Raw genomic sequence first — 14,209 nt, forward strand, 5'->3', positions numbered from 1 at the left:
TCAAAACACTGATGGGAAAATGTTAGGCTTTCAGTTCCAGGCTCTGGAAGCACCCATGGTTCAAATGTGCATTTCTTTTCCAGGGGTGAAAATCCATCCTGCAAGTTTTAGGTAGATGCTGGCTGTTCATGGTGTTGACTGGCAGGGCCCCTAAAATGTCATCAAGAAGCCTTCCTACCCCTCCAGTCCTAGACCTGCTTTGCACTTAGCAAAAAATCCATATATAGATGTACAGTTATAGTAAGAGAGAGCAACAAATGAACGCATATGTCCATTACTATTCTTGCAACACTTTGAAATGGGGGAAGGGCAAGACTGAGCTAGTATTCAGTTCACTGAAATGACAGGTATATGTGTTCTGTAGATGGAAAACAGGGACAAACTGTGAGCTCTCCTTTAATATTAGGTTTGTCTTAACCCTTAAAAATTGGTTAATTTTAGATTTCTTCATTTATTGTTGCAGCAAAGATTATTATTTTCTGTCCTATTGCACCTTTATTCTGCATCAATATGCTTAGGGATGGGAAAATAATTTGATTTATTGCACCTTTATTCTGCATTAATATGCTTAGGGATGGGAAAATAATTTGATTTAGTACACATTTAAAGGCAAATCTTTTTCCGCTTTTTGAAACAATATGTGAACTGAAACACAGCTGTCCTTTGAAAATTACACATCTGAATATCACAGTGCAGTTCTCCAACCAGTTTTTACAAAAAAAATGCATATGTTAGGGAAAGTTGTACATAAATATGAAAATAAAATACAAACGTGCATTATATTAGGGTAAATTACTTGCAAAAATGTGTACATTAGTCAAAACTGCATATAAAAATGTGTGTGTTAGGAAAAACATCATGCTAAAATCTGTTGAATTTTCATGAGGATTTTTTTAAACAATCTTGCAAATCATTGCAAAATGTGAAGAACGTAATTGAAAACTGGAAAAGATAGAAACTGAGACAGAGCCACCCCTCAATGTGCTGTTCAGTGCTGTAAGGGCCTTTGGGTTAAAAAGCACCATATAACATACCTTAACATTTTTTTAAAAAAGAAAAATCCTCCCTGCAAAAGACCATTAAATCAACAGTCTAAAATTTTCTAACCATAACACTGCTTAAAGCACCAGCATCGTCAGTCCTTCCTCTCAGGAAAGGTGCCAGGACCTGATCATTGTCCACAACCATTTTTTGCCCTTCTTTAACATGTATGCCGTAAAAGGGGGAAGAGTTTGAAGTTCATCCTCCTCCTTTCTTAAATAATTGGATCCATTCTGTTCTATATAATTTTTCAGTTGCCCACAAGAGTCTGAAAAGCTACATTTCCCCCCCCCCCAAAAGAAATAAAAGACCATTGTTAAAGAGATTATTTTGCGATAGCCTTCAAAGCATATGATGCAATTCCATCAACTTCAACTGCTCTTAAGGGAGACCCAAATTATGATGGTATAATTCACTTTCAAGAGGCCTGCTGATAGGGCTCATTAGTTTAATTCCACACATTGTGCTTATTGAATATATAAGTAATTTGCTACTCAATGAGCTGTGAACATTTGCTGGGCACCTTCCATCTCCTTTTTATTTTCCAGCCTAGACAAGTAGATCAGAAAAGAGCAGAACATATAAAAAAAAATCTTAGAACATGCAAGTAAGCATGACTGGATTGGCTTTTGGCCTTATTTTTATCCACCATAATGTTTCTTCAAGCTTAGACATGTGTTTGCTCTACAGTTTGTCCTATTTATATGCCAAAGTTTCAAAGTTCAACTATTTTAGACTTCTGTGCATGGAAAATAAGTGTGGCTGTTTTTGTTGTTGTTATTCTGCATTGGAAATAAGATACCCAATGATTTATTAAATGTGAAATAAAATAGAGACAATTTATCATCAACACTTGGAAACATCTGACTAATCCATTCCCCCTGTAAATAAAATTTGCAAACTAAACATTCAAACCCAGATGAATATATTTATGAGGAATCATAGTTCTAAACTGTATTGATGTTTCAATGTGAATATTTTATACTGAAGTTCTACAATTTTCCTTTTTGAAAACAAAAATTCAGATTGTCAACAAAAAATAACTAAGGGTAAATAATAAGTGTTGGCTACTCCAGTGCTGTTGACTTCCAGCACTGGCAAAAGGTTCCATCAAGTATATTTATCCTTGTAACGGTGAAATTGTACTGGTACAAAGGTCTACTTTTCACCAGTCTTGAAAGCAGACCTTGCACCAGAACAATAGATGCTACCATGTAATGATAGAGCTTATAAATTAGAGTTTATAAAGCTACCCCCTCAGTATTAATGAAATGGACTTGCCCTATAGTCACATGGCATAGTCTAGTTTCAAAGATGAAGTTGTTGCTCAAGTTTGTTTAAGAAGTTGCTGAGCATATAAAGCTATTCCAAGCTGTTGCTCATTACTTTAGCCTGTCTGTGGACCCAGAATCAACCAGTACTGGTCCACTGTTACTGGAATAAATATGCTGCAGAAGGGCATTTTCCTCTTGGGCGAATGGTGCCTTTCTTGTGGCTTAGGGCACAAGAGCAAAAGACACAAACCAGGACCAACAACAATAATTTATTTATACCCCACCCATCTGGCTAGGTTTCCACAGCCTCTCTGGGTGGCTTCCAGCAGAATATCAAAACATAATAAATATAGAAACACAATCCACCATGTTCTTGCACTGTGCCATTAATTTCAAAGAGGCTTGAGCATTTCAGTGGATTGTGCCCTAAACTTTTAGCCCTAGCAGAGAATACGGAAGTAGGGGTATCCCAAGTGATAATCTTGTATTGGGATGCCATGGGAATTCCTCACAACACTTTCTCTGGATTGAGAACTGGGCTTCCATCTGTGTTCCCTTAGTAGCCTATAATGCTGATCAGATTTATAAAAAGCTATTTTGTGATGGTAGGTCCACTTTCTGTGGTTAAATCCATGGCTATGCTATTTAACAACTGTTTTGAAAGCCTGCAGGAACATAAGCAGGTAACTCCAGTATCAAATGATTCCAAAAATAGCCTCTAACACAAGTTCCTAAAGCTTTTGCCTGATGTGCATAGAAAGATAATAAAACCACTGCTAATATATTTTCCACTTACAGTACATTTCAGTCAGGAATAGCAATCCTACTTGGGGCTTTTTCTGGTTTAAAGCAAATATCTCCATAGATTGTCTCCAAAATTAGTCTTACTAACATGGAAGTTGTGAAACATTTTCAACCCCTAGATTTGATAAATTCTCCCTTCAAATTTTACTAATTGATTTATTCACCCAAATTTTGACTGCTGCATTTTCCTTTCTGTTTCTGGCATCTCTGTTAATATCTGGAAGATCTATAGTAACTGACTTTATAATTGGATATACAGGTATCACACTGACTCAAAATGTATCTTAAAATCAGAAGGAAACCAAAATAATGAGGAAAGCATTACTCTTAAGATTTCATTTGTAGATGCTTTCAGTAACGTTAGCACTGGTTGGATATAAAAATAATACTAATAAATATGAGGAAGGGTGCTTAATGGGAGCAGCCATTGAGATAAAGGATTCCCTGGTGATCTACTGCAAATCAACCAGAGATCCAGTGCTTTGTTTCTGGGGGGACGCAGAAAATAAGGAGTGACTCTGATTAACAGGGGCCATTGGTGCATGTGTCATAGCCTGAATGAAAAGGAAACTGCATATCTTTTGAACCTACATCACTTACGATTGCCATATTTTTTCTGTGCTTCTCCTACCAAGTAGAAGACAGATCTTCTTACTACAACCTTTGAGTACCCAGTTCTGTCCTGCATCTCCTGTTCAATATCTCCTGTTCAAAGTTGAAAACATTGAGATGTAAACCCGGTTCCATGACAAACTGTGGGTGTACTGCACAATGTAGTACTGCAGATTGGGGGAGCCAACAAGAAATGCCTGTCTAGAACTAATTGGTATTTTTTCGAGGGTGGGTGGGGGGTTGTATATGTGCTAAACTTGTAATTCCATCTATTTATTGGCTTGCAGTAGGGATAAATTTGTGAATTCACAAAAGGGACATCGCAATCATGCGCCGCACTTTGCTGGCTTTGAAAAGCTTGTGAGTAACACTGAGCAATTAAGATGCCCTTTTTATAGCTCTTTCAAGTGTAATCAAGTGAATAATTGAATAAAACCGAATGAAGGCCACAGCAGGCCACCCACAAGTATGCTGGCTTTTCATAGCTGCTACAAACAGATGAGAAACTCAGGGTGGGGGAGGGCCATCTATTTCACAATGCGCCTTGTGCTGTATGGATTATGCAGTGAATTTGAGGCTTGGCTTTACGTTCCTGGATTCTTAACCACAAAGGTGGCAGCATCGTTGTTACTTATTTTATTTGCTGATGCTCAGTAGTTTCTTAGGACTGTCTGCTCTAAATTACATTTGGTGATGTACTGCTCGCTTTTAGTGGCAGAAGCCTCCCAGGGTACGCCTGCCTCTTCACTGGTGGCACTGATTTGGGACAAGATCGTGGGCAAACTGGCAACAATGGCAATACTGCTTCCCCGCCAGTAGCATGCAGTGGTGCCAGAGAAGGCAACGGGAGCGGGAGCAGATAGACGGTGGTAGGAGCAGTGATGGCAGCAGGGCAAAGCAGTACTTCCCATTTTGCCTCAGACTGGGAAACAGGACGCGTTTGCGCTTCAGGGGCTGGCAAGCCAATCCAGGGGGTTGTTGTTATTACTATTGATTATTTTATTATTATTTATTATTATTGCTTATTAGTAGTATTATGAGATGTATGTGGCCATGTCAATAAATATTCCCTGAGCAGCTTACAGCAAAACATTATCAAAAATATAATACATAGCAATTCAAACAACAACGAAAGACAAACAGCCTGCAGCCCTGACTCCCCCACAGGTGCTTTCTAAGTATTAAAGATTAATGCAACACACCTTCAATATAACATGCATTTTGCACCTGGACCTTTGGACTATGCATATGAACAGTGTTGTTAACTTTTGAAAACATTCTTAAACAGCAAAATGTTATGGCAAAACCTCCACTCTAGGTTATTAATGTGCTAATATAAAAAGCATAAGAGAGCCATTCCAAAATTGTATGTCAATCCTGTCCAATGAGATTTTTAAAATTTGATTATCACTTGGAGATAATTGGAACATAAGTATTAGGATCGCAGCTGCATAGGGTCTAATGTAACTTCAATAAAGTCTTTCAGCTTCAAATTAATGTGCTTTCTAGGAGGTAATGGCTTTCTAGGAGGCAATTTATCTCTCCAATTAGTTTTAATAAGCACAATGACAAAGGTAAGATGAACTAGTTTACTGGGCCACCTGCTTTTGATGGGAGTCCACTGAAAGATTGCTTGGCCTCTATAATTCTCTGGGATCAACCCATAAACAGTGCTATAGACAGTTTGATTATAATGATGTTTAGCAGTGATTTGGGGAGGCATCTGTAATCCAAGAATCTTTGGTTACAGCGGAAACTTGTGATTACAAGTAAACATTATTTTACTGCTTTTTCATTAAAAACCTTGGGTTGTATCCAGTGGTTGTGCAAGTGGAAGGCAGATTACACAACTGAGACGTCTTTCCCTGCTTTCCTCTGAAACCCACTGTACCACCCCTTGAAGAAAACCTTTCCAAACGGCCAGGTGAGGTTCCTGAAAAGTTTTTTGTGTTAAACAGGGCTGCAGTGTAAACACTTGGAATCAGGTGGAGGAATATTGCATCCGTAGAGCTCTGCTCACGCAACCATGCAATGCAGCCCTGTCCCATTTGAGTTGCCTAGTAAAATAGAGTATGTCTTGTGGCTGGAACATCATAAATTTCAAATATTTTTATTTGGGTCAGCATAAACAAAGGACTAACATAAACACTTTTGTTACTAGCTTAAATCTTAATAACATTTTGCACAAAATCAGCCCAGTACCATCAAGAATCAGCAGGAAAACTACATATGGAAGAGGTGATCCTATCCAGGTCAGATTGCAGGTGCACAACCAGTGACCATGTGAATAAATGCTGTTGCAGCCATGCGCGTAGCTCCACATTAACAGTATAACTCATTTAAAACAGTGCAAGCATCAAATCACACACATTTGACCAAATTAGTGGAGAATGCACAACCCACAGTACTCCATCGGCAATGTCCAGGTTTTTCAAAACAGGATTAATTTTCAACACACAAACTGTACATAGAAATGGTTCTTAGTGCCTCTTCATCACCTGTGGAAGAGACAGATTTGGGCTTGATCCTACCCAAGTTAAAGAACTTACATATTCCATTTATTTACATGAGAGAGTAAAGCTCATTTCCTTCTTTAGGCAAGTAAATGACATTGAATAAATTGCTTAGGGCATAAATTAAAAAGTTCGGCTGGTTAATTTTAAATAAGGCTATAGATTACATCTTCCCCAAAATTATGTTGAAACATTTTTAGTAGTTTTCAGCTTCCCTTCCAGCCACAACCATGAAGCTTCTAGACTCCGTAATGTGGCCACAGTTTGAGTGCTTTGCATAACTGGGCAGGCTTTGATTTCAGATTAATGCTTTTATCTAAAAGTCCTCCCTAATGAGTTACAGTATACCCATAATGAATAAAACCAAACACAGGTACATAAATACTTTTCTCTCCCTACCTCCTGCATTTCTTTTACAGAGCTGGCTGGGGCATAAATGTCATATTGAGATACTCGCTGTGTTAAAAATTAGTTTCACTAATAGTTTCTTGCTGTGACATGTACAGCTGGAGCAAAAACACAATTGATTTTTCGCTGAACTTGTAATTGCTGAGCTAATTTAAAGCTGCATTTGCACAAAGTAGCCATGAAAGATGGGTAAATTGGGCCCAGATTTTTATTTATTTATTGTAAATTCTCATTTACATAAAACCATAGAATTGTAGAGTTGGAAGGGACCCAAGGGTCACCTAGTCCAACCCCCTGCAAGACAACAATCCTGACCACAGTCTTCCCTGAGGTGGGTATCAAGAGCCAGTGTGGTGTAGTGGTTAAGAGCGGTAGTCTCCTAATCTGGGGAACCGGGTTCGTGTCTCCGCTCCTCCACATGCAGCTGCTAGTCACACTTCTCTGAAGTCTCTCAGCCCCACTCACCTCACAGAATGTTTGTTGTGGGGGAGGAAGGGAAAGGAGAATGTTAGCCGCTTTGAGACTCCTTAAAGGGAGTGAAAGGTGGGATATCAAATCCAAACTCTTCTTCTTCTTCTTCTATAACTGACAGCACTAAATTGATTTCATTTATTTTAATCTATATAATACAGTATATGCAAAGCAGGATTGCCCGTAGGATTTAAAATATGTACACATCTGATCTTTTCCATTATGTATTTAATGGGCCTGCATGAGACACAAATGACTTTTGTCTGAATTCATTTAGATGCCATTGGCTTTCCAATTTTGCATGCTCGGCTGACCTATACTTTTTCCATGCAATCTATATATTGAAAACAATCAGGACATATCACAGAGAGCACTCCCATGTATATAGCTTGTACACACTTGATTAAAACATAGAGGTTAGGAGTGATAATTAGTTGAAGCTTGCCTGGAAATGATTAGAAAAATATTTTGTGGTCAGGAATAAGGAGGGCTACAGCAAAATTGTGCAGTATGGAGAGCTCCTTCCAGGGTTCTAACTGGGCAGCCATGTCTTTTTCCAGGACACTCCATTCCATTCTCCCTCTTTTCCACCCACTGACCAGTCACATTTCATGCCTACTGCATATGCTAATACATCTCTATTTTGTGTTGATGGTGCTACTGTAGTTGTGTTTCACAACGATCAGCAGTCAGAAAAGTAGAGAACTTCTGAGAAAGCAAACCAGGCTGGATCTAGACACATCAAAAAAAGTTTCAGGGAACCAGGTTGTAAGCCTAATAATGGGAAATCATGTTGCTGAAAGATGGAACTCCACAGCGCCATCGCAGTGTTATAACGCATTTAAAACACTTTTTATTTACTAATGTAGATGAGTCCCCATTGAAGGTTTCTTCATGTTTCTTTTTTAATATTTCTGTCAGAGATAGGTTGGTTTTTTAAAGATGCTCTGGTGTATGACTAGAATCTAGCTTTAAGGGTGGGAAGTTACTTGAAAATGAAAAATCTGAGGAGTTTTTCCCCCTTAAATGATACCCTTTAGGTCTTCCCCTGGCATCTCTGAAGCCTCTGAAACCCCCCTCCCCTCCCCACCCTAACTCACATACCACACTTCATTTAACTATGGGTTAAAGTGAAGTACAAACAAGGCCACTGAATGCAAGCACCTTTTTTTGCTTAGATTTCCTGTTCTGTCCAGTCACTTAATTCTTTGCATTTTTACATCTTTTTAAACAGAAATCTGCTGCTTAGTACTTTTAAAAAAAGCAAAAAAACCCCCATATTGTTCCCAGCATTTTGAGCAGCTTTTCCAGGCAGGGGAAACCAGAAGAGGTTGTGTATATGTGTGTGTTTTTTATGACTGAGTAAAACAGAATTCCCTGTGGGCTGGTCTGCTTTTCTTCCATTGTTCCCCTTAGCATTTTCTTGAAATGTTTCACTCACTAATTTACTCTCCAGCACATTTATAGCCTTTTATATTTAGGATTGTGTGCACTGTATGTATGAGAGACCTGCTTTTTCTGCTTCCTGTCTACAGTTTCCATGTATTGACTCTGGTATATTCTCGTGTGGGTTGTTTGTGATGCATGCAGCTTTAAAATGGCTGGAGAGCGAGTGTGGGGTTTCTCCCTGCTGCTAGACAAGAATGAATTGGCTGCAAGATTTCAATTACCGTATAGGTGGTTTCCCCCATAATAAATTTTGAAAATGTAGCCTGGAGAGGCCAGGTTCACTTAATGTTCCATTTACACCCTGGTTTTGGCCAGGAGGATCACCATTCCAAGGATTAGCAGTCGCTAATTTAAAAACAAACAAACTAGACACATTAATTCCCACCCCACAATTCAGATAATGTCTAGTTTGGCCCAAGAGTCTCAGCGTAAATGAATATAATAGCTGAGAGGCTTTTTCAGTTACCATGCAGTGGGGCTTCCATTCAAAATGCAGCACTGTAGCATCTGTGGGATTGTCCCTGTTCCAGTTCCTGAGACGGCACACGCACGATTAGATGTTGCTCTCATAGGACCATCATCTGTGCAAGTAAGATGGGGAATGAAAAGGACCGCTCTGAATTGCAGGTTTATGTTGGTCACTTCTGTGCAGGAAGCTGTGCCAGACACCTCCCGTTCCCTAAGACTTTCCACAAGCTCTGAGTATGCGGCTGCTTCAGCAGTCCCACCAGTCAGCTTAAATAGACATGTGGAGAAACACAACCACAATAGTTGCTCAGTGGATCAGTGCTCACTGGATAGTGTAGCTGCTGCTGAATCCACTAGCAAGATTCCCACTACAGTGGACGCTCCGGTTGCGAACGTGATCCGTGCAGGATGCACGTTCGCAACCCGCAGCGTTTGCAACCCGCGTCTGCGCATACGCGGGTTGCGATTCGGCGCTTCTGCTCATGCGCAAAGCACAATTTAGCACTTCTGCACATGTGCGACCACCGAAACCCAGAAGTAACCCGTTTCGATACTTCCGGGTTTGGGCAGTCCATAACCCGGAAAAAAACACAACCTAAAGCGGCTGTAACCTGAGGTATGACTGTAGTATGAAAATTTTTCACTGATAATTATTTGCCGATGAAGGCTTTATTCCGAAACATTGAACTATTCCGGACACACTGTCCTCTTGAGACTTCCTTTTAATATTTCTGATAGACGTCTTCCTTTGAAACTTTTACAGGACGTCTTCCTTTGAGAGACAGCTTGGCGTTCCTCGCCATTCATTGACTTGTTTGACGCCTCATTTGACTCTTATACAGTGGTGCCTCGCAAGACGAAAAGAATCCGTTCTGTGATTCTCTTCGTCTAGCGGTTTTTTCGTCTTGTGAAGCAAGCCCATTGACGGATTAGCGGATTAGCGCCATTAACGGCTTTTAGCGGCTTATCTGCTGATCGGATCAGCTGATAAGCGGCTTAGCGGCTTAGAAAAAGGGGGGGGGAGGGAAAAAAACCTGCAGGAACTCGCAAGACATTGTCGTCTTGCAAAGCAAGCCCATAGGAAATTCATTTTGCGAAGCACCTCCAAAACGGAAAACTCTTTCGTCTAGCGAATTTTCCGTCTTGCGACGCATTCGTCTTGCGGGGCATCACTGTATATACAACAACTTACAGTCACTTGTATATTTTGTGAGATGTACTGTATGATATATACATTATTTTGAAGTGGCGTATTAGTATATTTTGAATGACATTGTAATTAATTATATATCCACTACCAGTTATTAGCCAGCGTGTTGCGTTTGCATTTGTGTTGATAGCTTAAATAGACCTGGCATCAGCTGCAGACATGGACAGACATGGTGGGGCTCTCCCCTTTTTTGCTTCCACCGTTCCCCTTTCTGAACTGCCAAGCCAGAGAAATTTAAACAATGGTTTGTGGCTTGGCAAACGAAGCCTCTGAAGTGAAAATGGAAAGAAAACCCCCAGGTGTGTGTGTGTGTTCTTGTCTCTTGAGAGAAGTGCTATTGATAGGTCTGGATTGCAGACATAGCCACTGCTTCAAAGCTGCATAGCATAGATACCCCAAGTCACACATAGGACTCCCGTATGGGAGAGCTTCCTCATTCCCTTAAATGGAAGAGGACATTCTGTGTCTGGAAGGGGATGAATCTCCACTGAACTGAATGAGAAAGCTCTTGAATAGACTGCTGAAGGTACATGTAACACTGCTGAATGGCTTGATATAGCCTAGTTAGGACCAAGTCACTCAGCATAGAGCTAGAAGGCTAGAAAACCTGTTCTGCTGGAGAGTTGAATAATATTTATGGGCTCTTATCACCTTATATGAAGTAAACAAATTATGCATAGGTAAAGGTAAAGGATAAAAGGACCCCTGACCATTAGTTCCAGTCATGACCGACTCTGGGGTTGTGGCGCTCATCTCGCTTTACTGGCCAAGGGAGCCGGTATACAGCTTCTGGGTCATGTGGCCAGCATGACTAAGCCGCTTCTGGAGAACCAGAGCAGCGCACGGAAACGCCGTTTACCTTCCTGCCGGAGCGGTACCTATTTATCTACTTGCACTGACATGCTTTCAAACTGCTAGGTTGGCAGGAGCAGGGACTGAGCAACGGGAGCTCACCCCATCGCGGAGATTCGAACCACCGACCTTCTGATCAGCAAGTCCTAGGCTCTGTGGTTTAACCCACAGCGCCACCCGCATCCCTTAAAACCAAGTTTTAAAACTTAAAACTAAATTATGCATAGGCATGGTTAATTACCAAGGGGGATGGGAAATCAGTCCACATCTTTTTCTCACAGATGTGTTTGGAGGCCCACAAAGTAGCACCCTTCAAGCTGCAAATGATAATTCTGCTGTTTGACGAGGTCTTGTTACTTTGGGACTAAAGCTATTTGCAAAGAAGCAAGTCTGAGGTCTCTAGCACTTTTGTGGATTAGAGGACTGGGCCAACCACAAAGTTTGTAAGCCAGAAAGGTCTAACCTTGCCCTTTGGATTTGAGTTTCACATTGTATATATGTTGAACAAATTACATACACATTTAGCTCTATATGAGCAATTACTATATTGCTTTATATAATTATGGTTCCGACTAAGGGAATTTGCAAGTTTTAGTCCAGCTAAGCCCCATAGGAACCATACAGGAAGGGCCAGCACAAGGAACCACTCAGTCAGGATCAGAGCCTTTTATCAGTTGAAGGTTATTGTACAAGACCTGATAGCTGCTGCTTTTTGGCATGTATGCATGGAGAGAAACAGCTGATAGAATAACGCCTCTATGCATATCCATGGTGCGACTGCACTTGGAATGCAGTGTGCAGAAAGGGGCAGCCAAAATGATCAAAGTTTTTGGGCAACTCCCCTATGAGGAAAAGTTACAACATTGGGAGTGTTTTAGTTTGCTTGAGGCAGCTTACCAAAACATAGCTAATCAAAACTAAACTGAAAAAATCAGTATAAAATGGCTGAAATTAAAACCACATAATTAATTTCACTTCCAAATCCTAGCTAGAACAAAAAGACCTTACTTTCTGGAAATGAAAAAACCAACAACCCCTCAGCAAGGGAGAAGGTTGTTCTACTTCTTCCAGAAGGACAATCCAAAGCTAAAACAGCCCCCCTTCTCTGCTCTCCAGTGAAGGAAGGAAGCAGCCATCTCCTCTCTACAGTTAGCAGCAGCAGACTGAGCAGGTACACAAGTCAACTGGGCTTTTTTCCTTTAAAGTGAGGTATATGAATATATAGTTGTTTTAAATTTGCATTTATACATATGCATTCTATACAAATATTATGCAAATTGGTGCTCCCTTTTGCCCTTTTTTAAAGCAATGCATACCTGGTCACCCGAGAAGGAATGGTGAATAAGCCTTGCCAGAATAACTTAATTGCCAGGGAAGTACCTTGAATTGACACAGCTACTGACATAGGCTGTGTACGCATTACTGTCTACTCCAGCTCCAGTATGCCCCCACTGTTGGTTTTTTAAGCCAATTACACACGACATTACCTACAATCCATGTATGTAGCCTGTTGTTTCTTGAGAAATACTGGTGTTTGGTGCAATTTCCCTCAAATGGGCTTCCATCCAATTTGAAAATGGAAGCTGTGGCTCTTCTGAGGTGTGTACATTTGAGACAGCTGTTGTGCAGGCACAGATGCCAGCACATGTGCGGAAGATACCTTTTACTGAACAGGAGTTATGGGGAGTTGCAGGCGTGGTGAGAAAAATCAGGTACAGTGGTACCTCTGGTTGCGAGCGGTGAAACCCGGAAGCAACCCTTTCCGGTACTTCCGGATCACTGTGGGACTCAACCTGAAAAAAACGTAACATGAAGCAAACGTAACATGAGGTATGACTGTAATGCGCATCATGTGATGCCTTCCCAAACCTTCTCTGGTGTGTACAGCAACATAAAAATGTGGCTTGAAACACAGCAGGGGAAACGACTTCACTGGGTTTTAAGCTACTAATGTATAAATGGCCATGTGTACGGTGGCCTCTTGACCTTGCTTATTGGTCTTATTTTGGTGAGGTTAGTCTTCTATTATCACAGGGAGGGGTTAATTATGCTTCATTTCTTTTTCTTTTTTTAAGCAAACTGTTTTCTGTCACTGCTAGGACCAATTACCTAATGACATAATACACTCAGCAATTTTTCTTAAACTTACATACACATAGAACCGTATTACTAAATCTGGCCCGGTCTTCGTTAAACGTTTTGGAGAGAAAAAGGAGACTGCACGTATTGTGTTCCAGACATTACAGCAATTGTTTAGTATATATTTGGTGTAGACAAAGTTTTTTAGCCTTGATTATATTCCTAACAGTAGTGCCAACATTCAACCACTTTTGAACTATGAGACTGTGGGCATGCATGGATTTAAACAAGTAGTTTCCTATCTTCAGGTTCTCCCACTTCATATTTAGATATAATTGCCCATGGTTTTAAGTGCCAGACATACACTGAAATGTGAACTTAAAACATATGCTTATTTTGCACATTACACAGTAGGGTGGTGGTTTTTTTTTTTAGAACATTTGAATCAAGGAACTCCTTTGAAACTCTCTCCACAGGCTTTCTAATTTAGATTCTATTGTATTCGTATAACAGCTTTTTAGTGAGTATAATGGGAACCTGAGTATCCAAATTTAGTTGTCCAAATCTTTTCCAAATTCATTGAACCCCCCTTTATAGTTTTCAGTGCCTGTAAAATTCCATGTAAATAGCACTTTATCCAGATGTCCAACTCTGGGCTCTGCACTCCAAATTACAAATGATGCAAATCAAGCATTTTTGTATAATTAGCTATTAATAATTATACAAAAATGGGGCAGGTAACTAGGCAGGATACTGAAGTCACACTTTTGCCCCAGGTTTATCAGTGAGCAAATGTTTTTAAGGCACCAACAAATAACCATGCAGAAGCTTTATATACATCTGCCTGCTAACATGAGGTATTGTTTTTAATGCATATGATTATATCAAATTTAGCTGCTGGGTAATGCTGTCTTATGGGAATCAGATGTGGGGAGAATGCTTTTGTCAGCACCCCAATAAAACTGTTATAACTGATGCAGATAAACAACCGAGTTACTGAACCTTTCTCCAGAACGCTCACAAGTATA

General features: G+C 40.2%; 1 protein-coding gene across 1 annotated transcript in view; it reads left to right on the top strand.

Moving 5' to 3' along the window:
* The window catches only part of LTBP1 (latent transforming growth factor beta binding protein 1), a 217,664-nt gene that overhangs the window by 1,043 nt on the left and 202,412 nt on the right, over positions 1-14,209 (top strand). The window lies entirely within an intron of this gene.

This window comes from Podarcis liolepis (assembly GCF_965112155.1).
Source record: "Podarcis liolepis genome assembly, chromosome: 3".
Lineage (NCBI taxonomy): Eukaryota > Metazoa > Chordata > Lepidosauria > Squamata > Lacertidae > Podarcis > Podarcis liolepis.